Source organism: Bicyclus anynana, chromosome 15 (assembly GCF_947172395.1).
Source record: "Bicyclus anynana chromosome 15, ilBicAnyn1.1, whole genome shotgun sequence".
Taxonomy (NCBI): domain Eukaryota; kingdom Metazoa; phylum Arthropoda; class Insecta; order Lepidoptera; family Nymphalidae; genus Bicyclus; species Bicyclus anynana.
The window spans coordinates 8,183,123-8,210,726 of NC_069097.1; the positions used below are offsets into that span (position 1 = coordinate 8,183,123).

The 27,604-nt window shown below is 35.4% G+C and overlaps 1 protein-coding gene and 1 non-coding gene across 2 annotated transcripts in view; one reads left to right on the plus strand and one right to left on the minus strand.

Moving 5' to 3' along the window:
* LOC128198816 (tyrosine-protein phosphatase Lar-like) overlaps nt 1–27,604 on the minus strand; it is a 398,204-nt gene that overhangs the window by 246,400 nt on the left and 124,200 nt on the right. The gene's annotated exons all lie outside the window — the stretch shown is intronic.
* Trnar-ucg (transfer RNA arginine (anticodon UCG)) lies at nt 548–620 on the plus strand. Its single transcript has one exon. It is a non-coding gene; the product is annotated as a tRNA-Arg (tRNA).

Sequence of the window (27,604 nt, forward strand, 5' to 3'; positions counted from 1 at the left end):
AAGCGGGTTAACTTGTTAGGAGGAGGATGAAAATCCACACCCCTTTTGGTTTTTACACGGCATCGTACCGGAACGCTAAATCGCTTGGCGGCACGTCTTTGCCGGTAGGGTAGTAAATAGCCACGGCCCAAGCCTCCTACCACCCAGACCTGGACAAATTAAGAAAACCTAAATCGGCCCAGCCGGGGATCGAACCCAGGACCTCCGTTTTGTAAATCCACCGCGCTTACCACTGCGCCACGGCGGCCGTCAAAAATTCGGTTCGGTTAATTAACACACAACCGTGAAAAAAGTACCTCTATTTATGTTATTATGGGCCTAACTCCCGTAATGGTGTAAACTTAGACTTCATAATCCGTATATTCCAATGCGCATAAACAACAATGGGCCCAAATTTTAACGGCGGATCCATTAAAACTAGAACCAGCAAAATACGATGTACAATACTAAAAATAGTCCTATCTATATTGGCTAAGCTAGGAAAGGGTATTCAAGCGCAAAGTTTGGCGCCAGCAACCGTACCATAAATTCGACGACTCTTACAGGCGACCGTGTGGCCTAATGGATAAGGCGTCGGACTTCGGATCCGAAGATTGCAGGTTCGAGTCCTGTCACGGTCGATAACAATATGTGACTTTTTTATTTATAATATTTTTAATTTTTCAAACATGGGGTATAGGCGTACAAGATATGTAAACTATTAATCTTATTGAAAACCAAAGAAGGACGAAATTACATTTTTATATTTCCAAAATTGTATTTTGGAAATGCATATCTAATCTATATCTATATAAATACATGTGTAAATCACAAATAATAACGCTAACTCACACTACAAATGAGAATTCAACCTTGGTTTTTGTTATATTAGGTACATATTTTAATTTATTTAACTAATACTAATCTAAAACGTTGCCATACGTGTATATGTTATCAGTGGTATCAGGTAGACATAACGGTCCACTATCATTCAGAAAATACCTACTGGACCTAAAAACAATATATCTATATAAAAAAGTATTTATATTAATAGACTTAGTTTTCTTAGGAAGCACGTCTTTGGGAAAGCTAGCCAGGTAGTAGGGTAGAGAGCATTTGCAACCTCATAAAGTTTACATTCGGAAGCGGTAAGCATCGATCCGTTTATTTCTGGCCCCGCCGGCCGAATGCTGCAGACGGGAATCAATGTCAGCTTTAATTGGGATACACGACGGAGACATTTTTGCCCCCGATCGATAGACTTTCCTATTTGTGGAATTGCAATTGCTCGGCAGGCTACAGATTTTACTATATCCCTTTATTCAAATTGTATGTTAGTATATTTAGGTCGAGTGTTGCGTGTAACCTTTGATAGCGACCTCCTTATTCAAACAATCGAGTCGTAAGGTGTCCCTAAAGCTAGTTTACCGTCAGTCCTATAGGGGCGCTATATATTGGGTCTTAACAAGAATTAAGCTGAAATGAATGAATTTAACTGAAGTTAATCCAGCCCTGAAAAAATTCTTGGTTGAGTTTTTTGCGAGCTTCTTCCTTTTTTTTCTTTTAACAATCTAAAATGATGGTGTAATCCTTGCATTAATATAAGCATATTTCTTATATTAACTCCCTCGTCATCATCATGTCACTGTTTGAGCACGCGTTTCAGAGGGGTTAAGCTAATAGCCCAACATACTGGCCCAATGTGGATTGTCAGATTTCACAGACGTAGAAAATTAAGAAAATTCTCAAGTATGCAGGTTTCCTCACAATATTTTTCACGATTGTAAAAAATCCTAAATATTACAAGATAAGGGTGTGGAGGATAATCTACAAAACCGCATGAAAATATTTTGAGTGAGAGAATTATTTAAACTTATTAGGAAAAATTCACTTCAATCGAAATATTGGCTATCACTATTGTAAACTACGCGTAGGTATAATACAAATTTTGATAGTAATGCTTGCTTTTTTCTCTTAATTTGAACCTGCATATTATTGATGGAAGAGAAAACAGAAGTTCTAACTCCATTTTAAATTAAAATAAAACTGATAGAGTACCCAAATTTAAATCCACAAATTCTGAATTCTTTGTTAGGCAGACAAGCAAAAAACCTAACGAGTACTAAACGGATAATGCTGTCGCCGCTAAAACACAACTAAAAGCCTCTAAAAGTGCAATAACTGTTCAGATAACTACAATCTCAAATGAGAACGGCGCCGAAGAGACCGCTCTAGAGCCGCGCGCCCGCTGAAACTTTGCTTAAGCGGAAAGAAGTGTAGTTTACCTTAACAGTAGGGAGAAATAAAAACCAACGACCACTACTGTATTGAGATATACCTGTAAGCGTAAGCGCACACTTGCGGCCATTCTTGAATAATGTTTTGGATATGCAAAATTAGCGTCCACCAAAACTATGCACTTATAAGAATCCATACTGCAATGCACACTAGACACCTGGGGACAAACTTACGCCTCCCCGTTTGCGCGCTTACGGCTCGAATCACCTGCAGTCGACGAGCCAAAAGCGCGGTTTCGCCTAGCCGAAGCAAGTGATGATTGATAGTGGCGATACGGATACGATTCCTTTCCGATTTGTGTGCTATTACCCTAACTTTACAATACTTACTAGACTAATGTTCATACATTTAGGGACGACGACGAAGATTGACTGAATTCTCCCCATTAACGATTTTACAACCTTTTTTAAATTATACAAGGTATAATTTGGAATGTATAATTTCAAGGTATAAAGTTTATATAAGGTTTACAGACTTTTTGAAATTATACATGGTATAAAGACTATTCAGTCGCTAGTGAATTGTAACTAGAGATTTGCATATCGGGGACGTTAGTGCGTTTTGTATGGCAACATATGTATCTCATATCTGGTTGAGATTTTTTTTATTCAGAGAGCTTGGATCGAGGCCAGTTTGCGGTGTAGTTTACGCAGCTGATATTGATAGTGAGTTTACTATTGCTGTAATTGTGTGAAAAAAGATTATTAAATAAAATAATTTCGAAGACCACTTTGGTCCAGTTGCGAATAATAAAGCCAATGTTTTAAATAACTGAGGATTCAAATTAAAAAACTTATTTTTTTTTTAAACTAAGGCCTGTTTAAACGTTTCAGCATAGGTGAAGATAGGCGTACTTACAAGTGATTAAACGTTTCAGTACCTACCTACAGTGATTTGAAAAAAGCATATTTCTGCATTATTTTATCTAAGACTATATCTCTATACTATGATTATTACGAAGTAACAAAGCGTATTGTACCAATTAATCATGCCAATTATGAATTAATAGTACACAATTAATTAATTATTATTATTATCACTACACTCGAACTAACAAGGTCATGTCAAAGGGTGATTACGAACTTCATCGAATGACATTAGCCGTGGATAGGTGTGATATACATAGACAATTAATTAAACAAGCAAATTCCACTACATTATTCAAGTATTCAATCAAAACTTTTAAATAATACACAATTTTTGAATGGTTCCTGTCTAGAGCTAAATTGAAGGTAATGACATGACAGGAACCAAAATATTTTTTCATACTTTTGGTGCGTCCTGACTTTTGATAAATGAACTGTAACAATGTCCAAATTAATGTCATTTATTAAATAACTAGCTGATACCCGCGACTTTGTACGGGTAAAATTAAGTTTAAGCCTTTGTGTATATGCAGGATATACCTAATCTATCTATCTATCTATCATTCCAAATTCCAAAATCGGTTCTGTAGTCGCGACGTGCAAGAGTAACAAACATTCATACCATCATAAGCATCACTTTTACGCAAATCTCGCAAACACCATAGAGTTTTTCGGGATAAAATGTAGCCTATTTGTTATTTAAATCCAGTTACTAGGTATCTGTCATCGTTTTAAATTCCAAACAAATTAATTCGGTACTTCCGGCGTTAAAGAGTAACAAACATCCATACAAACTTTCGCGTTTATATTATTAGTAGGAAGTAGGATAACGAGTAGGTATATCGGTTTAGACTGGTTTAATTTCAGTTTCATCGAAACTTGTATAATCAAGATATAGACAAGTACTTATCTATAATATATAATGCACGATTTCAACAAAAAAACATATTTAAAAATCACTGAAATTCCTGTTCCCGTAGGAATACGGGGATAATATATAGCTTTCCTCGATAGATGGGCTATCTAACACTGAAAGAATTTTTCAAATCGGAAGTTCCTGAGATTAGCGTGTTCAATTAAACAAACAAACCCTTCAGCTTTATAATATTAGTATAAAGTATTGTTCGTCATTCTTTTTTCTGTAAAGTTCTGAGCCTTTTCAGGATCGCCTTGACCAATCCAATCAGTTGGATTTTTTTTTGGGTAGGCTGTGCATTCATGATTTACTTTTACACGCTTTTATTATTAATAATAGGATTGAAAATAACCGTTCTCTGATCAACGAATATAATTTTTTTTTTATTGATTTACAAGTTGTAGTTGACTGCGATCTCATCTGATGTTAAGCAACGATGCAGTTTAAGATGGAAGCAAGCGTACTTGGAAAAGGAACAAATTTTACTTATATCTACACTAGCTGACGCCGCGCGGTTTTACCCGCGTGGTTCCCGTTCCCGTAGGAATATGGGGATAATATATAGCCTATAGCCTTCCTCGATAAATGGGCTATCTAACACTGAAAGAATTTTTCAAATCGGACCAGTAATTCCTGAGATTAGCGCGTTCAATCAAACAAATTCTTCAGTTTTATAATATTAGTATAGAGTATAGATTATTATCTAGAGGATAGCGGATGCATGTCGGTAGCACTTTCTATCTTTATTCTATGTATATTTGTATAATGATATACAGTGAAGCCATAATTTTTGATTTAGAACACGTTGAATTGTTCCAACAAAGGGTGGCAACAAATTTGAGCCAAACTTATTAGCCGGCGAACTTTGAACAATCACAAAGTTCAAAATTTCGTACTCCATATGCCTAATAATACATTTGAATGAAGACTTATGACGCTCGGAATGGGGACACGGGTATATTAGCGCCATTGTTGTAGAGAAAACGATAAATATGCGTTACTTATTGCGAAAATAATACAAGAGTTCTATACTCGTCAAAACAAAATAATGGCAACCTAATATTTTTAGCTTTTTGACATATCGGTAAAGTGTATCCAGTGAAAGTGAAAGTTAAATTAAACTAAAATAATGTTTCTTTGGTTACCATTTATTAAAGAAAAATATTTTCGAAAATCTAACGTTACATTTAACGCTAGAACGCAATTTTTTTATTCTTTAATATTTTGTGTGACCTCCTCGTTTATTAGAACATTCCTTTATCCATTGAAGTCATGCTTTCTATCAAATGGCGGACGTGGTCTCTCCCAGCATGACAAGCAATGTCTTGCATTAAAATGAAACCTGGTCCAGCTTGGAAAGTGAATGGAGCGTAAATGGAATGATATGAGGCTGGACTACTTGATTAACGCTGGACTACTTTGGGCAGATACAATAAAGAATTGCAAGGTCTGTTTTTCGACTTAAAGTTATTCCGCCCCAGAGCATTACACTGGGTCCACCAAAGTCCGTTTCAAGAATGTAAGGATCTGTAACCCGTTCTCCACGTCGTCGCCACACTCTTATACGTCTTTCATTGTAAAACTAAATCTTGCACTCATCTGTAAAGAGCACTGCAGCCATTCCTGTACACTCCAATTGAGATGTTGCCTTGTAAACCTTAAACGGCTTACACGATTAGCAGCAGTTAACTGAACACGCACTAAGGGTCTTCTTGAGTATTGTTCTTCTTCATGAAGTCGATTACGTATGGTTGTATGGTTTGGTCGCTTACACGAGTACCTGTAGTTCGCCGAGACGCATTTTGTATGGTCCGTGCCGTAGACGTAGCCTCTCTTCTTGCGGTTAAGCGGATATACCGGTCTTCTTGAGCGGATGTTAAAGCTACAAAGCTTTAACATCCGCTCATGATGACCTGTATATCCTGATCCTTTGACGTCTGGCGACACTCCCTCCTGTTACCGGTTCCAAACATTTTGAACCACCTATCACGAATACCCTACCATTATTCCTACAGCGCGCTGACTATGGCCTTCATAAATCACGACCCTGGACCCAGAAATGAAAATCTTCGTATAGTTCCAACAAAATGTATTATCACCAACAAAGATCGCGCTCGACTGGCCACCAGACGACAAAATAATTACCGACTATGACTCAAACAGTTTTACAATTCAAAATGGTTTTTGTATCTTACAACTACTTATTTATTTATTTATTTAATAAGGACAACCAACAGCTGATACAATGTCACATGTCAATAATTTACATAAATATACTAAGTTATTGCCCAGCTAATTACAGGTTATCACAGCATTCACTAATTAAAATAACTTATGTCAGCAATGAAATGTCAAAAAATATACAATGCAAATTAATATCTAAAAAAAAAAATGTCGGATTACAATAAACTAAAAGTTTATTGTACTTTTTAATTATACAGTTTTACGGCTTAGTCTAACATTATGAAATTAATATCATTATAATATTTAAATTAATTATAAAATGTAAGTAGTTTAATCTGAGTTTAAATAATAAAGCTAAGGTTTAGTCAAATCAGTATCTTATAAACGAAAAACTGTAATCATGACATTGAAAAATTATTATCAGCAATTAACAGACAATGTTTATAATAACATATAGATAGTTTAGTATATTTATAGTTTGTTAGATGGAACTCGTAGGCCCTCGTAACAATATGTCTCCTGACACGAGGCATTATGCAATTAAAGAAACAAAATGAACTGTCTGCAACGATAATAAAAAGAAACACTAACCTGAAGTTACAAAAATAAACATCTAAAAAGCACAACTTTTAACAGCTTTCAAATAAAGCGGTAAAAAAAAGATTGAGTGTGTCTTGACAAATTTAGCATCAGAAATGTTAGTGACACTTTAAGCAACCCTTAAGCACTCTTTACAAACTTCAAGTCAGTAAACAAAAGTAATTTTAATTTATTGTAGAGATTTACTGGTGGCCCTTATTTTGTTTTGACGAGTATATTACTTAATTAGTATTTTTATATTATAGTAAAAATTAACCTATTTTGTTTTGTAAATTTTGACACTTTTAGTGAAAAATCATTTCATTCATATTCGGCTCACTGCTGAGTCTCCTCTCAGAACGAGTGGGGTTAGACCAATAATCCACGCTGGCCTAATGCGGATTGGCAGACTTTACACACGCAGAGAATTAAGAAAATTCTCTGGTATGCAGGTTTCCAATTTTCCTTCACCGTTTGAGACACGTGATATTTAATTTCTTAAAATGCAAACAACTGAAAAGTTGGAGGTGCATGCCCCGGACTGGATTCGACCCACATCCTCCGAATCGGAGAGAGGTCATATCCACTATCACGGCTCACCCTCACCTTAACCTACTTGTAATAAATTAATTTTGATTTAACCATCCCCAGAATACCTACTCGTATTACAAGAAACCACATTACATCACAAAAAGTGAATTAGATGACCACATTCAGATAGAGTAAGCTGTTGTTTCCGCACAAGTTGGTAATTTTTCAACGAGGAAGGCGGCCGGCACCTTATTTATGTTCGCCGCCACGAGGAAGGAAGGTAAATTACCATACGACATACGACCAGCAAAGAAACTGGCAAGCTTCCTAACCGATACCAAGTGAGGCATGGCTTGGTTAGCACGCATAATTTTGATATTATCTCAACCTATGAGTGGGTATTTATTACTATCATTATTACTTCAGACCTTTTGATTAACAGTCCGTTATGATTATTAGATTAATTTATGTAATTTGACACGATGTACTGCTTGATTAAAATTCATTTAATTTAATAAAAAACTGAAATTTTGTTTGTTTTCAGTATATCATTATAATTTTTGTTATCATCTTGTTACAAAAAAAATTGAATTGAATACAGGTATGTCTTCTTTTGAAGTTAAATTTAGTTAGTTAGAAGTAAAGTTAGCCCTTGATTAAAAACTCACCTGATGGTAAGTGATGATGCAATCTAAGATGGAAGCGGGCCAACTTGTTAGGAGGAGGATGAAATTCCACACCCCTTTCGGTTTCTACACGACATCGTACCGGAACGCTAAATCGCTTGGCGATACGTCTTTGTCGGTAGGGTGGTAACTAGGGATCGAACCCAGACCTCCGTCTTGTAAATCCACCACGCACACCACTGTGCCACGGAGGCCGTACTTCGTGTATGAGTAAGTTACTTTGACAAATGTTAATAAAATCTATAATTAGAAATTAGTTGAAAATTTTCAACAAACATCAACAAAATCCCTGCTAGACATAGGCCTTCTGTAAGGACCTCCGTCCTCCATATACCTACGAGTTACTACGGTTTCGGGCAATATCAAGCGGCTAGTATAATATCAAGCACCTTGTAAACGATCAAACTTTTTGTCAAATCAAACTTGTTTGTCAAACAATTTGATAATGCTTGAAGCGTTTATCAAACATTGCTTAGTGACAATCGAAAAGTAAGTAAGTCAAACATGGTTGATCGCTACCTACCTTTAACTTATTTATTGACCCCATAGAGATACTTTTCAGATACACCAAAGACGATAAATAATTCAGAAAGGTATTCCCTTTATGATACATCTGAGGAGTGTGCGAAATATTCACCACGGCACTCATCCCTCAGTCAGACGAGCCCATTCACTCTTATCCGCTCCTATTCATTCCACTTACCGAGCAATACACTGCACGCTACCAATTATTTGCACAATCTCATTAGTAGACCGTGTCTGTCGAGATTTCTCGAATCGATCCCTATTTGGATATCAGGGATCATAATATTTTTTCCACTTAATGTCTCTTTTGTATAGAAGAAGTCGCCAATGGACTTTCTTATTATTTATCAATGCTATACAAACAGTTCACGAATCTAAATATAACAAAGTAAGTAATGTCGATAGACATATAACAAAGTAACTGGCTTGTCAGTTAGGTGGTTAGTCACTGAAACTACATTATGAGGACATTACTTCTGCGATTTTGGTACTTTGTGTTGAGGTTGGGGTGTTACCGGTCTACTTGATACCGCATAAATGAACTGCGTTTAATAAAAATTTCTTACAATTAAATTTTAATTTTAACGTTTTCGTAGGACGATAAGGGAGAGACCACACGGTGCGGTGCGACGCCGCGCCGGAGATGTTTTGCCGCATCGCTGTACACACGTTGTTGCGGCACCGCTCCAGCACCGCAGCGGCACCGTGTGGCCTCTCCCTAAAACTTTTTTGTACTACACCAAATTGTACTCGTGTTTTAAGAGTCTGATAAGACCTTCATCAATATATAAAACTTTTTTAGATCCCTACAATAGACAAACACAGTAGGCAACTATGGACTTTGCAGGTAACAAAGTTAACTTAAACCTAACGCATATATATACCACACCGATGTATGGCTTTCCTTACAGCAGGTGCAAGATACTTTTCTGCATTTATTTCGCGATAATATATAAAATCATGTCGTCAATACTTAAAAATTTTCTGACTATTACAGAATCTCAATCTATTATGGAATAAATTTAATTTGTCTTCTACTTCGTCTACTTTGACACCTTTTAAGAATTAACCACCAAAAATTTAAGTGTAACTACCCTAAAGAACATAACAATAGGCGGACGTCAGGGACGCGAGCATTTTAGCGGTACACTAAATTGGGAGTTGATATAGAATGGCCGATTGTTCGCAGCATCCGAGGTTGGAGACAAAAGAGGGGATACTTAAGCCGAGTGAGCCGGTAATGTTTGTTCAGAAGGCAATAATGGGCGATGTTGCCCCCGACATTTGACTCGGCAAACTCGGGACCTATTGCGAGGGGTAAGACTAAATTTGAATCTTTTAAATGGGGAGGCAGATGTGGGAAATCAAGCATTTAATTTTTGCAACAGGTTTTATAAAACATTAAATTCATAATAAGTTTGAAAAAGTAAATCCAAAAGGATCTAAATTTATTCATTACTAGCTTACGTCGCACGGTTACACCCGCGTGGTTTCCGTTCCAGTATGAATACGCGGATAATATATAGCCTATAGCTTTCTTCGATAAATGGGCTATCTAAGACTAAATGAATTTTTCTAATCGAACTAGTAGTTCCTGAGATTAGCGATTTTAATCAAACAAACAAACAAACTCTTCAGATTTATAATATTAGTATAGATTTATTGCGATAAAAAAATCAAGTAGGTAGGTACGTAACTTCTTATTAAATTACTTTAAAAAAAAAAGAATATTTGCCATATCTTTTAAATATGACCAATATTCCCAGTCCCCTCCAACTAGTCGGGAAAGACTGTGTTAGGAGTACGACAGTAGACCAACGGGGCCGGGATCGAACCACCCCTACCTACCCTGGGTGATGAGTCCGAGCGCTCTTACCGTTGAACTATTGAGGTATTAGTGTACATATACGAGTATATTCTGTGGTAACAAACCCATATGAACTGGAAGTTGAGATTCTCAAACATTTTTTCAGTTAATAAGGGATTGTTCGAATTGATTAGAAAGAAAGAAAAAGCTTTATTAGGCATGAACGAAGTTGAAATTTACTTGCCGACCTAAAACTTCGTTCTATATTAAAGTCAGTGACATCAGTCATCACTGAAATTAGCATTAGTAATTAATCCCTTTGAACCCATTCCATATCCAACGTCTCAACGCAATAAACGTTATTACTTGTCTATAAATCAATCCATCACTCCAAATCTTATACTGTTCTATGTGCTTAACCCGTTACCCGAATCCATTGAAGGCAATTTCCACTATATCAAAATGTCACGCACGTCCTTAAGTTTAGATAGCCTTTATTCATCGAGTCCCCAGTTCGCACCGATGCTGTATAATGAAACAAATCCCAACTCGGAATACCTCTAGGTTACCCTCACAAAGGACAGCCCAATTGTTGTCAAATGAAGATTCAATTGGACCATAATAAATTAGCCCAGGTCGCCCGTCCCTCGTTAATAGTCACACGGCCGAGGTCTTCAGATAACCATGACTCCCTCATTGTTGTTTGGTATTCGCATTTGATATTAAACGGCTCTGTTGTGTGTTGAAACGTTTCGTATCTACATAGGTAATGCGGTGGAATGTATAATATTATAATGCCACAATACGTAAATACACGGAAACTATGAACGGGAACTGCGAATATTTGCCCAAAATCCACGCACGTAGACAAATGTAGCAAGATTAGAGGATTAGTCGTCTTCAGCAGACTCTAGAATGCTGTGTTCTTGCGAACTATCATTATGGTAATTTTGCACACGATATCTTTAGAAAGTAATTTTTTTATAGACACTTGCTACATATTTGGCTCAATTAGTTTTTTTTAACATTGATATTCATATTGAGGCCTTCAAATTTATTCTACTTTATAAAATGTACTACTGTTTACCTAAAGCTAAAAAATATTCATTGTTTGAGAGCTTATTGGAAAGTACTGACAAAAATCTAATTTATGCCGATAAGTATCGCTGTTTCGGTGTGAAGGATACAGATGAGGCACTTACTTAGCGCTAAGACTTAATTAGCGCTAAGACAGTGTAATACAAGACGTGTTCTCTAGACATTTAGGAGTTTAGATGAACTATCTTATGTTTAATTAACTGTAATATCATCATCGTCATCACCACCTTCATAATCAGCATTTGGACATACATACTTCCAAACACTCCTCTTTAGCCGCCAACATCGGAACTACTATCAAGTCATTCAAGTCAAGTCAGTCAAGGTATTATATATATCATTTTAATAGGTATATTAAAATTATTACAATATTGGCAATGTAAGTACGATTCCATTGCAAATCGAGGTGCAGTTAAAATTAACTTTAAAATTTATGAAGCGAAATATTATTACGAAGACCCTTTGCGGGTGCAAATGTGTGGTGAATTACGTTTTAACGCTTTAAGTGGTTCATATTAAGATCGTTATTCATTTATTTTAATTAAAGCAAACATTGTTAATTGTTTTAGCGACCTCTCTTTAGTGGCGCTTTCATCTGGAGGTAAACAATCCGGCGTAGGTTCCGGAATTTATTCGAATGCGTCCTTTTTAAAATTGGCTGAATATAAATTCACAAAAACAGTTGCCTGAATACAAATCTACTATAACGGTACGCACACACTGACAATTTTTGGAACAATTATTACATGGCAACACTCATGGATCTATGTGAACCTACCTAGTAGTGGGATCAATTTTAATAAAATACAAAAATTATTTTCTTCTTTCTCCGGTGTATTTTAGGAAGGTACCTAGGAGCCGAGGCGCTGAGGCACACGCCGTGTTTTTTTTCACGACTTCAAAGATTCAACATGGGTCCCATAAACCCACGATTATAGTTACGGGTTAATAACGTCTCAACTGTCGGGATAACCATTTTAGGTTTATGCATCAGCATGATTATTTTTATAAAATCAAATTGCGTATGCCTAAAGAACTTGATACGCCATCTTGTAAAGTTTTAATGTACCTACTTCATATACGAGTTAGCTTTATGGAAATACCTCAAGGTCTGAGATTTACCATAAGATGGTTGCGTTTTAAAACAATACTTACAAAGAAAAATCTCTATTTAAAGGAAACGTAAACCAAATCGTGTTACTCGAGATCTTGAATATATTTTCTTTGTTAAAAGAATTCTTATAAATAAATAAACCAAACAACATTACCGTTTATCTCTTTTATCTATTTTCATAGTACATTATACTATTATGTCTAGACACAAATGTAAGGACTTACTTTTATCGCGTTATCTGCGCCCCAGTGCGCCATAAAAAGATATTCGACAATGGAGACAAGAAAAGATACTTATTTAACGCAGTTACAATAATCGGGAATCTTATCTACACGTAATGTACGTCTACAATTACTTTACACCCCAACGAAATCTCACAATTTTTGAAAATGTATTTATTTAGGTATATTATTTACTGATGGTAAGGATGGTATGGATGTTTGTTACTCTTTCACGTCGCGACTACTGAACCGAATTAACTGAAATATGGAATTGACAATCTAGGCTACAATCTATCTGACGGCCATAGATTGTAGCCTAGATTGACCCATAGGTGTCAATCCAGGCTACAATCTATGTCAATTCCAAATTTCAGTTAATTCGGTTCAGTAGTCGCGACGTGAAAGAGTAACAAACATCCATACCATCCTTACCATCAGTTTTTCGCAAATCTCGCAAACAACAAAGATAATGCGGGTTGTGCGGAATTAGGGTTATAATGTAATTAAAGGTCACTATCGTATGTGTGCATTTTAAGAAATAGAAAAAGAAAATAAATATTACGTGTCTCAAACGGTGAAGAAAAAACATCGTGAGGAAACCTGCATACCAGAGAATTTTCTAAATTCTCTGCGTGTGTGAAGTCTAATCTAGTCTAGTCTTAATGACAATAACCAGGACCGCCAGCTTAGCGTGCTTTTCAAGGTACGGGGTATAACAAAACTAACTGGGCTGAGATTTTTACTGAAAATATCTTAGACGAAAGAACATACGGTAGGAATTCTATGACCTGTCTCAGTATTCGAACCCGACAGTTCGTAATCCGAAGCCAAACAGCCTCTTTTTGACGGCCTCCGTGGCGCAGTGGTGTGTGCGGTGGATTTACAAGACGGAGGTCCTGGGTTCGAGCCCCGGCTGGGCCGATTGAGGTTTTCTTAATTGGTCTAGGTCTGTCTGGTGGGAGGCTTCGGCATTGGCTAGTTACCACCCTACCGACAAAGTTGTATCGCCAAGCGATGTAGCGTTTTGGTACGATGTCGTGTAGAAACCGAAAGGAGTGTGGATTTTCAACCTCCTCAGGTAGTCAAGGGCTAATATGTAATGATCATAAAAAAAAAACAGGCAAACCACTGGACCTACGAGGCAATCAAAGCTTTAAACTCTGCCAATTCTCAAAAGTGTTGATAGCCATTTTTCTCAACTGCACCAAGTTTGTAATAAATGTAGGCAGCGCGTCGCGTGCCTCTGCGGGGACAGTTACAGTGCAGTGGATATGATTCACGGGTCACTGGCGTAAGTTTTTAATTAAAACTGGATGGAACTTTTTACGAATTCTTTATATGACTATATTTCGTTGTTGGTCGCAAATAGAACAAACATCGCATTTGAAGTGTCTATAAACGTAACCAGATAGTTTAGCAAGAACATCGAAGAAATCTAATGTAGCTTTTGTTTTATTTTCATTGATTTGCTGCATTTTGGAGTTTTAATGCATAACATATTTTATTCAATATACTTAGTTCTATAAAGGTGCACATGTAAAGTGGAGGTTGAACAATAGCGTTTTAAGTGATTAATTCAATTCTTTCGGTGGACTCTTTCAAAATTTTTAGTAAGGTTGCGTTCGCCTTACTAAAGTATGACATGACTTAACTAGGACTGACTGACTGTCGAAGATTGACTAAATTTGATCACTTTCGCCCTAATAGTGCTAATTATGTGATAAAAAATATTACTTGATGACTGGCTAAATGTATTGCAAAGTTTTTATTGAAAAATTATAGTAATTACTTTGGTAAGTAAGCTTTGGCTTTACCGTGTATTGTATACGAAAAAGGAATAATGGTAATATTTAAATACTGGCTTGTCTTTAAAATGTACCATTTCCCCTTCAACAAAACCAAAATCCTGTACCAAAATAGTCTACCGAATGCCTACTCGTGTATACTTTATAACTAGTATTATAAACGTGAATATTGGTATGATTGTTAACCTTTTCTTTAATCACGAATTACAAGGGTACACCACAGTCAAGGGGCCAGACTTAAATCCGAAAGGTCTTGAGTTTGATTTACGCATAAATGTCGTAACCTATTTTCTAGCATCGATTTCTAGCTTTCTTGGAGCAGAGGCAATTATTGGTTAAAATTAAATCATCAAAACATCATTTGGCTTTAGCTGGTGCAACCAGAATCAATTTATAAGAACACCTACCGGATTGGAACGAAATTGTAAATGCTCAACACAAAACTTCCCGTTAACCTCAACATTGCTTAAAGAAATTAAAACCAATGCTACGGTTTTTATTTCTTTAAGACAATAACCACACAACAAGTATATCTTCTCCCGAATCCTATTTAGTTTTTTGTTAGGTTTGCAACATCTTTTCTGAATGTTAGCAATGCAACTAAATGCCTCTTCAGGGGACAGTTGGACAGCCATGAATATGATTCTCTCGCAACTAGCGCTAGTTTTAATTAAAACTTGGGAGTAATATAGACAAAAATGTTAATCAACTTCGCAACTTAATTTCCATGATAACTGCCCTTTATATTTCAAGCTTATTGTTTGGATCATCCTTTTATACTGGTTCCAGTCCGCGTTGATTCAGATGTTTTCGAAATGTAAATAATTAAGTTATAAATCATAATTTTAAATAAACAGCTTTAAAATAAGACCAATAACCAAAGCAATATCTCATTTAAATACCAATTTCTATGTAAAATTTCATGATTACCGGGTGAGTAAATAATTAAACGAAACTGAAATCAGTAATTAGTAAAAATATAAAACAAACACATTATACCATTTGACTTTGACCTAAATACCAATAATAAACAAAACTTTTTGTATGCTCTAAGCCACAGTTGTTAAAAAAAATATCACGAGAATTTTCGCATAATTTACTTTCTTAAGCTGGTTTCATAGGCTACCTAACCGCCTGCGCAGGTAGCAAGCGTGTATTTTAAGTTCGATGAAGACTCGCAAAAACGCGTCGACTGGCCGCCCGCCGTATGAAATATAAAGATCAAACTCATCTTTAAAGGTAATAGAAGCTCCTGACGTAAGCTCTCAAGGCTTACTTACCACGCTGACAGTCCCGAGACTATGAAACCAGCTTTATTGACTGCCCCTGTCACCCGCCCCGTGTCACCACAAACGAAACAATATCAATAATATAATTACAGCGGTCATAATTTGACCATTACTCATTTAATATAGGTAATCCGATAATTTGTAAAGTATTGCGGTAAAATTGTATGCAAGCGGCTGTATAATTTATTTAGTTAATTTTACAAATTTTATCTCTTTTAAAATAAAAATACACATTGTAAGTAATTTAATTTGCCATAATATTTTAATGTTCGTATTTAAAAAATATATATATTATGCCATCATCTATTGCTGTCGGTGGTGTTAAATAAAACATATATAATATTTGGGTTGTACGATTTATTTGTGGTACGCGTAAAAATAAGCGATCAAATTTTACGAGTATTATATTCGTATCGGCTGGACATATTGGAACGTATTCAAAGTGCTGTTATTAATTTGACTTATCATTACATTAATGTAATAGCAACAATGAAGATTCTTTCATTTGCAATAAATTACAGGATGATAACATAGTACAATGACTGGTTAATAAACGAAATGTTGTAATTCTAGGCACGAACTTTATAATGTTTACTTTTTATTTACAAAATCATATATGGTCTTTCGATTGTATAGATATATTCCAAATATATAGCTAATAAAAAAACGTTAATACAATAAAAACTGACACGTAACCGACTGGCAAAGATTTATATTCTATTTCAGAAACTTTGTCAAAGGTATCCATCTTAGACTGCATCATCACTTTTCATTCAATAAAAGAAACATATGGACAAAAGTTAAATGAAAACTTTTGACAATATTTCAGGAGCACGCAGGAAGTTAATAGGAAACATATAAGTTAATAGGAAACATCGTATATAAACAAAGAAAGAAGGAAGAAAATAGATATACAGAAAACAACAGAAATTATAAAGAATAAAGACGGTAATTTTTTTTGACATACTTATCAAAATAAAATTGATAATTATAAATATTAAAATTAATCAGGCAGAAAATGTAAAAAAGGCAGATAATTGATGAACATGGCCTAAATAAAAAAGGGCCTAATTATTTGTAAAACATTGAAATATCTACGTCTAATAATAGCTCGTAATACACTGCAGTTAAACTAGGCGAATATTTCATCAAAATCACCATTATTTCGTATACTCCCAGCTAAATTTTTATTCATCTTACATCATACGCTAGTTGCAGGTTCTAAAGTGAGCGCATTAAAAGGCGATTCTCATTTAAACTTAACACCAGGTAAGCCGGGTTGAACGCACGTTAAACCTATTTTTGCGGGGTGTAGCCGTAAGAAAGAAAATGGCGAACAGCGTTTATGAGTTAGCGGAAGCCGGTACTAATAAGCAGGCCTGGAGGTAGAAAACATTAGACAAGATGCGGACGAAGGGGATTACCTAGTAGCTACCAGTACGTACGGACTACTCGTATATTCATTTCGTTTGGAGATAAAAAGGTGTAAAAGCTTTTGTGTATTAATTGTTAATAAAATTGCTAATATTATACTTAAGAGGTGCAAAATACTTTCCATTTAATAATATCAAAATTATTATTAATTAAATGTACGGATTTTTTTGTAATACGTTTGTAATAATACCCTGTTATTATTCTGAAACCATGCTGACCCGTTATGAGACGAATACCTTAGCATTCCATGGAATCACCGTGCGGGTAACGGGTCCAGCGCGTGGTAGAGAGAAAATCTCCGAGCAGAGTCCTGAACTTGTGACTACAGGATGTAGGGTTAAGGAATTCCATTATATATCCAATAATTATACCAACAATTTTACCACGTATTAAAACAAAACATTCAAGATTTAGATGAATATAAGATTTAAGATTAGTCTATTATAGATAACTTAATTAAAAGCATACAAACTTGATCACTCGGTTAACACGTGAAACGAATACCTACAAGTCCATTTTAATATTCATCAAAAAATGTACCAGATCCATCATTTCCGCAATTTTATGAGCTCACGAAGCGGTACTTATATCGACCGCTGCAATATTCTGTGCAAGCAACGCCATAAGCTTCGCGTCTAAATTGTGTTCATTTTGTACACTAAAACTTCAACGCCTTCCATTAAAGTACATTTTATTTTTCAGTGGATTGTAAAAGTGTGGACTGGCTTTCGTAATTCCATTACGTGCAATTTGTTACATTTTATAAACGACTTTAGTCGTAACCAGTTTGTTACCAACTGCTGGTTACCTATTTACTATTTTGATATTTATTATCAACCTATTAAAATAAACATCAAATTAATTGAGAAATTTCATTTACTTACTGTGTGATATCCACCAATAAGCACCGGACGACATTTTTGATATATAGAATCTCAATTTCGTATATGTCAACTAGCATATGTCTAAGATAAGATAAGCCTGGTCATTAACATTTTCTTGCGTTTGATTGTGACGCTACATTTGATCCAGTACCTCATTGAAACTAATTGAAATTTCCAGGTAATACGAATTGAGACCAACTATAGGTACTCCATTATTAACAGATTGTTATAATATTAGACTTATTTCTATAAATTTTAAAAACATATAAAAGATTATACTTTATAATATTTATATTCAGATATTATTAAAACATTGCAGTCTGAATTAATACCACAGTACGCTTTGGCAGAAACTAAATTGCGCAACCGGTCTGTTTCGTACGAACGACAGAGACGTTCAGACTGTACATAATCAGAGAATGGGAAACTGGCAGATCTGATCAAAAGCGATGCTCGCGGAATAACTACGCCCAAGTGGCATTGGAAAACTTTAGAGTAATCGTGTGTGATGTTTATGAAGGCCTTATATTTCGTATTGAATTGCAACCTCTCTATCGTGATACAATTCTAGATATCTATTCTACGAAACATCTCTGGCACTTTTCCCACTAAGGTGACTGCAACGCTAGGATTATACGTGACCGAGCATATCTTCCAACACACATCTAAATCGAATACACTCGTATAGTGATATCTCACAATGGACTCCAACTGCTAGGATTCGACACTTCGACACTTGGGAAAACAGGAATTCCCAAACGCTGACTTTATATAAATATTTGCTTTATTGATCATGGAGTATTTCAGGGAACAAAGGACGAGCTGTCTAGTATTGTTTGACATCGTTTCTAGACGAGGTGTGCGGTGATGAAATTCTAGATTTTCATGTTTAGTGTTATGTCCCGATGGACTCGAACGGTTAGGATTCTGTTACTGTGTTTTAACACTTGGGGAATATAGACATTTTCATGTGCTGAATTTATATAAACATTTGCTTCATTGATCATGGAAATTTTCTGCGAACAATGGACGAACGGTCTCGTCTTGATTGAACAAAGTTTCTATACGATGTGTAGGTTGATTTTAGATAAACAGTTGATGGATTTATAAATGGAAGAAAACGCTTGGAAATTTTGCTTATTTAAACAAAGCTTTATTTAGCAAAAGTGGAGCAGTGGTATAAAAAAACAGAAAAAACCATGAACATAAATTTTCTAACATCGACATTTAAGTATTTATAGAGCCGTAAAAGTCACGCAACTTAGTATAAAGAAGGATACTTTGTCGAATATCAATTTAGGATATTGGGCTATGACTGAGTAGGCACGTTACACAAATATTGGATGTTTATTTGAAAAAAATGATTTCTAATAACTTCAACACTTTGAGGAAAATCTGAACATACTTATGTTCACAATGAAAAAAATTTCAAGTAATTTCGTGTGTAATTCTCACAAACTAGATTGTGAGATTAGGAAATAAAATAACACTGTTTTCTAGCTAAATATCATCATTACTTTATTGTACATGGCTCTTAGTAGTGAGTGTACAATATTTAAACGAACATTTAAAATCTCACTTTCAGACCTTGTGTAACAAGAGCGAAAAAATGCATTATTCTTTCACATTACGTTGACTTTGGTAAGTTGATACGTACCAAAGTCAAAGTAATATTGTACGTACGTATTGTTTGATACGTGTACATTGTATTGGTGTGTTGAAATGGTAATACGTATGAAACCGCGAGGCGTCTGCTAGTAATAGGATAAATCAATTCGATGTAAGGAAAAGTTCAATATCGGATAAATAGTTCACTTTTAACGTCACAATCTGCAGTTCTATTCTGCAACAAAATATTATTACAGAATTCACTTCTATCTTTCTCATTCCGTCGTCATATAGTACCGTGTCAGACAAGATAGAGACATAGAGGTGAATTCTTTTTAGCGAGCGAGCGAGTTATAAAAATATCGTTACAGAAATAATTAGATCTGAAATCAATTCAAAATGTAAATTTAAAAACAAAAAATTCCATTACCCCGAGTTTTAAAGCCTGTGCCCTAAATACACACCTCCGAGGGCAATTTGGAGACAAAATTAGATCCAACACATTACCTAAATTAGGTAGGCCATTATCCGTGGGGGCGATCTGCGCGGTCTAGCAATACATTATAGTCATGTCCCCGCTGTAGATCGGGGCACAGGTGTGCGCTTACACGTGAATCGTTAACTAAAATTTAAACCAGATAAGCCGGCGAGCGGGAATCCTGTCGATATTTTGTTCGATATGTTTTTGGACGGAACCGAATTTCTGATATTTTAGGTGAACGCTCTAAGCTGCGGTTAAACAAACTAAACGACAATTGAATTGTTAAATACGAATACATTACAAATGAATTCGTTTTAAATATGTTACAGGTAACCAAAATATTGCATATACCGTTAGATTATAATATATCCCGCGAGATTGTAAATTATCGAAAGGTTGTGAACCGCAACATGCCTGGAAAAGAACTGGAACATAAGTGGTTCAGGAACCAATAATAAGGTTAGGTTTGGTATTTTTGTTTATTTATTTATTTATTTATTTATTTATACTTTATTGCACAAAATAAAACAAAAACAATAACAAAGGAAAACATAGAAAACAAGTATGTGCAAAGGCGGTCTTATTGCTTATAGCAATATCTACCAGACAACCTTTGGATAAAGGAATTAATGTAATTAAATGCGGGATAGTGCAACAAAAAAAATATATATATAATAATTAAAATAGTATATTTATATATAATACATGTATAAATATAAAATATACATAATATATAATAAAATAAATAAATAAATATATAATAAAATAAATATATAAATATACCTGAGTAATAATTATAAAGAAACTACGAATTACAACTATACAGGTAATATTTGAATAAACGACTTTTAAAAGTTCCCAGTGTCTTTGAATTACGTATTTCATAAGGAAGACCATTCCAGATTTGTTTGTACATTTTCTAAGCAAATTTGGTACAATCTACCGAATAACAACAGCAAACAGTAAGCAGTATTTTGCGGTTTACAATCTTTCGACAGTTTACAATTTCGTGAGATAATTTATAATCTAACTGTATTTACAATTTTACGATGACATCTCTATCAGATCGAGGTATAGGTTTGAATATGTAAATACCTTTACAACACTTATTCTTGAATCTATAAGGGTATAACATGCAGTATCAGAACTACGATAAGTAGTTTAAACTACGAAAAAATATATGTATATTTTACTAGCTATTGTTCTTGACAAGCTGTGAGTTCTATCATTCAAAGATGAAATTTGGCAGGGAGTAGAGGTCCACTAAGAACGTATTTTGCGAGAGCGCCGGTTTTAGGTCTAAGGGCGGACGAGGTCGCGAGCGTCCGCTAGTATAATCATATAAATTAGAACATATACTCGTACTACAAAACGCGATAAACCCAAGAGTGCGGAATTAATACTCGCAACCGCAGCACCCCGAAAGTGTCACAAATACTTAGCTAATACGAATAGTTTATAAACTGACGGAATAAACTCATCAGTGTAAATGGGACCACGTAAGCTGCCGGAGGAACTTCAAGACAGGGGGTGCGCACAAATCATTATAAGTTGCAATTACTGCAGCGGCGCGGCCATAAATAGCGGTTATTAGTTGCATAGTTGCGAAAGAGTGTGGCGGGCAACAATTCACGCCATTATTAAAGATTTGATTGGTGGCCGTGCATCGCTTAGACTTTTCATTGCGTTCGCGCTACATCTTTTAGACACATTCGGTTGAAAAATAATGAGAACGCTTCGTACTCCTCCTACTCCCTGGGTCGTTGTGTTACATTCCTCACTCGATTGTAAAAATTGATGTATTATTTACCTACTTCGTCGCTATCAACCCATATACGGCTCACAGCTGAGCTCGAGTCTCCTCTCAGAATAAGAGGGGTTAGGCCAATAATCCACCGCGTTGGCCCAATGCGGATTGGCAGACTTCACACACGCAGAGAATTAAGAAATTCTCTGGTGTGCAGGTTTTCTCACGATGTTCTCCTTCACCGTTTGAGACACGTGATATTTAATTTCTTAAAATGCACACAACTGAAAAGTTGGAGGTGCATGTCCCGGACCCCACACCCTCCGGAATCGGAGGCAGAGGTCATATCCAGTGGGCTATCACGGCTCGTATTTGATTTACCTACTTGCTTGTTAGAAACATTACATAATTATGGATTCAAAACTAGGTTTGACTATACTGTGTAATTAATTAATTTAAATAAGTTATAATGCATGTCTCCGATTTTTTAACATTAAAATGAGTTAAATCCAGAAAATCTTCTTTATTTTATTAGGTAAAATGATACAATATATTAGGTACGGCACATGGCCGTATATATTCGTAAGTGAACATAATTTCACAAAATCTAATACAGAACGATAAGGCAAAGCAAACATACCGCGAAATTAACAAATACCAGAAGCACATGTTCGGGACGTATACTGTTTAGGAAAACGTCTAGATGCGGCGTTTTACAGCGTACTAACCTACGCTCAGCGGTTTCACCCGCATAGTTCCTGTTCCCGTGAATATACGGGGATAAAATATAGCCTATGAAACTTACAAAAACGTCGCTTTCTATTAGTAAAAGAACTTTCAAAATTAGTTTAGTAGATCCAGAAATTACTCCCTCAGAAGCTTTATACTCCTTTATAATATTAGTATAGAGATTCAAAAGAGAGTTCGCGCATTATTTTCTGTACTATTTTCATAAACTGATTGGCTTAGCTTGCAGCTTAAGACTGAGATCGATAATTATTAAATTAAGAAAAACCAAAGAAAAAAATTTACAGAGCCCCGAATTTCCAGCGGCCAAAAATTAAATGCAATAATAATAAGTTATAAATTATACAGTACCTACATCGACTTTTTTTTAATTATTCAAAAGAAATACCTAACAATATAAAGTATTTATTCTCTCGCGAAACAGAAAATACAGAAGCAAATCGACAAAGCAAGATTTTAAACACGCACGTCCTTTAAACGCCTCATCTGTGTACTCCCTAAGGAACTTATATTCGCTCGCGAAGTAGAAAACTTAAGAACAATAACACCAAGTTTCACCCGCACCGTGGGGAACATGATAGTTGAATACTAGTCGTAAACTGAGACGTAAAACAAGTGAATACACATAAACATCGTATTAAAGAACTTTGCGTACTTCAACTACTTACTTGAGTTGAGTGGTTGATATCTGTAATTTTGAATTTAACTCCGTTTCGAAAGTGTTGTTGTTTTGAGTTATATATTTATATAAATTTGCGTGGAATTTAGTTCTTTATTTATAAATATCATATTTCATATCCTTTCCTAAACAATAGCTTTATAAACAATCGATTATTTCATACCATCATCTTCCAATGTAATTATTTGCGACAAAAAGTATCCTACTTTATTTTTCAGAGCCCAATATAATTCTACATATATTAAAATCTATTAAAGTTAAGCCATGAAAACTTATCAGAAAAGCAAGGGTTAATTTCAAAATAAATTCTGATTTTGAGTACGATCATACCTACCTAACTAGTAAGCGCAGTGTTGGCCGACCCCCCACCAGGTGGACTGATGACATCAAGCGAGTCGCAAGTATTCGCTGGATGCAAGTGGCTCAGTATCGTGATGTTTCGAAGTCCCTACAAAAGGCCTATGTCCTGCAGTGGACGTCCATTGGCTGATGTGATGATGACGATGATACCTACCTAATGATTCCACTTCTAAACGGCAAGCACATCATACATCTACAATATACATGTATTTATTTACGTAATAATTATAATTAATTGACAACCAACGTTGTTTCTCAGAAGCAGACAAATCTCGAAACGAATACAACGTACTAAATTAATACACAAACAAAAAAAGGAAAGTAAATATTTCCTTACACTAATTTGCCTGTTATTCTTTAGCAATTGTCCGTTTTCCTGTTATCTACACCACCCCTCCCGTACACGATTGCCTCCCCATAAAACACCTCGTTCTCTCGATCCCACCTGATACGATCTCTGATGCTCCCTTTCAGTTTATTGACTAAATAATACCGCTTTGTCCGTATAATTGTTTTCCCTCTCCCTTTATTTGCGTGACTGAGGCTTTATTGTGCGGAAGAATAGAATTGAATAGTTATTGTTAATAAAAATCGGTGTTCTTTTTAATTATGTTTAAGTACCCTAATTTTGTACACATCACATTGAAAAGATGCTTTTTTAAAGATTATAAAGCGCTCATACGAGTCGTCGTAGTAAAAAACCCGAATTAGAAACGACCTTCACCTGTCTGTTAACTGGACGCTTTAATATCAAATTATTATATTGCAAAAAGTAAAAAAATCGAGTACTCGTAAGTTGTATAAAAATATCCTAAACTATTATTACTTAACCATTATTAACTATCATTAATAATAGTTTGGTCAGGAGAGTTTAATTCAGACTGTATTATTAAATATATAATAGCACTAACGTTATGGTGCTTATATATTTTTTTTCTGCGTGTTATCCCTTGACCCTGATGGTAAGTGATAGCACAATCTAAGATGAAAGCGGGCTAACTTGTAAGTAGTAGTATGAAAGTGCACACCCCTTTCGGTTTCTACATGACATCGTACCGGAACGCAAAATCGCTTGGCGGTACGTCTTATGTTAAAAGTAATAAACCCTTTCACGATTTATACGCTTACTTCGTCTAAATGGAATGTGTCCTTAGCAAAATAAAGCTATAAAGAGATTGCTGTAGTTAATGTTAGCTGGAGAAACCGCACTAGCAAGAAGGCAAAGTTATATAGTAGGTATAATTCAGATAATTAAGGTATAGGAGTACGTAGAAGTAATTAACTTTTAGATACCGTCAATAGATTAAATAAAGACTAAACTACAAGTATGTAACCCTTCAAAAATAATTGTGACTTTGATGACCAAGTTTCCTAAAATATATTAATAACAACGGGATTTAGATTTTGTAACATTAAATTATTAACTGTGAAGCGATCGTTTTATGCATCTATTTTATAGCCAGTCACAGAGTGTTGCGAAAACTTACACACGAAGCTCTGAATAACGAGGAATGAGCAAAACCGAATGTCAAAGTTAGTAACTATTAAATCTGCTGACACATTACTTGCACTTGCAGTTCCCAAGCTGGTCAGAATATGCTTCCAGATCCTCCGAGCACCACTTTAGCAAAGTTAAACGTCTTTGTGTTATCAGCAAATATTCTAAGTTGCATTTTGTTAACCACAGTTTACGTACTCATTTTTTTACGAGCGTCTGATGTCTGTAACTTAGGATGAGTTACATTTCTCAAAGTATTACCTACTATAGTCTGGCAAGTTCGTTGATGACACTGCTATGATATGCAGGCGACGGGGGGAAAGACTGCGCGGGTGTGAAATCGTGCGTGAGGTGCATCAGTCGTGAGTTTTTCATTCATCGCTACACGCCTCCCGCCACGCGCAGACCATCAGGAGAACGAAGTTGCCAAGCTGTATTAGTACAAACATTTGCTATAAGTCTAACTCTGATAAGAGGTAAGGATTTTATTTATTCTGCTATGTATCCAATTATGGAGAAATATTGCCAATGTACCAAATAATCTTTATTAAAACATATATGACAAATAAAGATTTACTGATACCATGAATGTTTTGTATGGTTAACTATCGCGTAGCGTCACCTTTTACATACAATCCATCTATTAATGTATTATTGGTGAATTTAAAATTGATTAATTGATCCGGGCATTATCTTTTTCTGTTTCTTAAAAGTGGCGTCCTAAAAGTACTCACACTTATCAATTAATCGTAATAAATGATGAAGACGTAGATCCAAAGACATTAAAAAAATGGAATACCAAAGAACAATGTTTACATTTCATTATATTTCTACGTAATCTCCTACCAGCGTATACGTCGCTGTGAATTGATACAATGCCTGAACAAACAATACGAGCAGCCGGATGAAACGCCAGCTCTAGATACGGATCATTAGCAGTCTTCAGTGATAAGCGGTGACCGCGGTTAACGATCCACTATACAAAAGACAACATTACTATTCGGTTTTTTGTCCACCGACGCAAAAACATATGTTATAACTTCTTTTAATCTATTTTTTTCTATTATTTACAAATTAGCCCTTGACTACAATCTCACCTGATGGTAAGTGATGATGCAGTCTAAGATGGAAGCGGAATTTGTTAGGAGGAGGAGTTTTTTAAGCTAAATCGCTTGACGGTACGTCTTTGTCGGTAGGGTGGTAACTAACCGCGGCCGAAGCCTCCCACCAGTCAAAATCTGGCCCTGTCACGAAGTTCTTAGCCGACGTCAACTAATTATAATCTACCTCCCTGAAAAATTTCATCTTGTGTTGCGGGAACACTCGGCTATTGTTTTAATGGTTGCCACCAACACTAGAATAGAACACGATTTTAGATTGCAGAATGTTTCTAGCCTTGCTGTTTGTTTCTAGAATAAATGTTTCTTATAATAAAGAACGCTATAAGTATTTTATGTTTATTGACTATGTTTAAGTGATAGTATTATGCTAGCCCAACTGAATATCAAAACAAAACAACACCATTTTTCCGATATTATTTTCTGTAACTACCCCCAAACTTTCCTACAAGTTTACTCTTACCTTTCAAATCAAGCTTTCTAACAAGTACAATATCGTGAAATTGGAACATCAATTTGTGCTTGGAGCCACTTAGGCTTATCTGTCTTATTATCAAAGTTTGTAACTACCCTCATAACTGTACGAACAATCAATACATGCGTTGAATAAAATGAACCACGCGTGTACTCAAGTGATATAAAATACTCTTAATGGTTTATTTGAGAATACACTACGATTTTAAACCATTAAGTTCTATCAAGCGAACAACTACGAGTGGGTATTACAATAGTCCAGGAGCTATGCTCTACGGCTCTACCTGTATAGCTGAATTCAGATGATTCAACGACTATACGACTAACGCCCGCGTCACCACATGGCTCCACGGAAGACCAGCGCTGCGCTGGTGCATCCATCACTAGTGTAGCACATGCTGAGTGGTGACCATTTTGGTACCACACACATCATTTTTTTATATTTTTTTTTTTGGATTTAATTTAGTTTTATTATTAGTTTAATATCTCTAATTTATTAGTTCACTATATTTTTTAAATTACTTTCTTAGTTTTAAAGTATTTGTTGTCTTTTGTGTATTATGTGTGTGTGTGTGTCCAAATAAAATAATTTTCTTTTCTTTCTTTTTCTTTCTTTCTTTATATGTGTTTAGCATTGACATTATGTCTTTATTGTTTCCACCCGCGTCACCACATC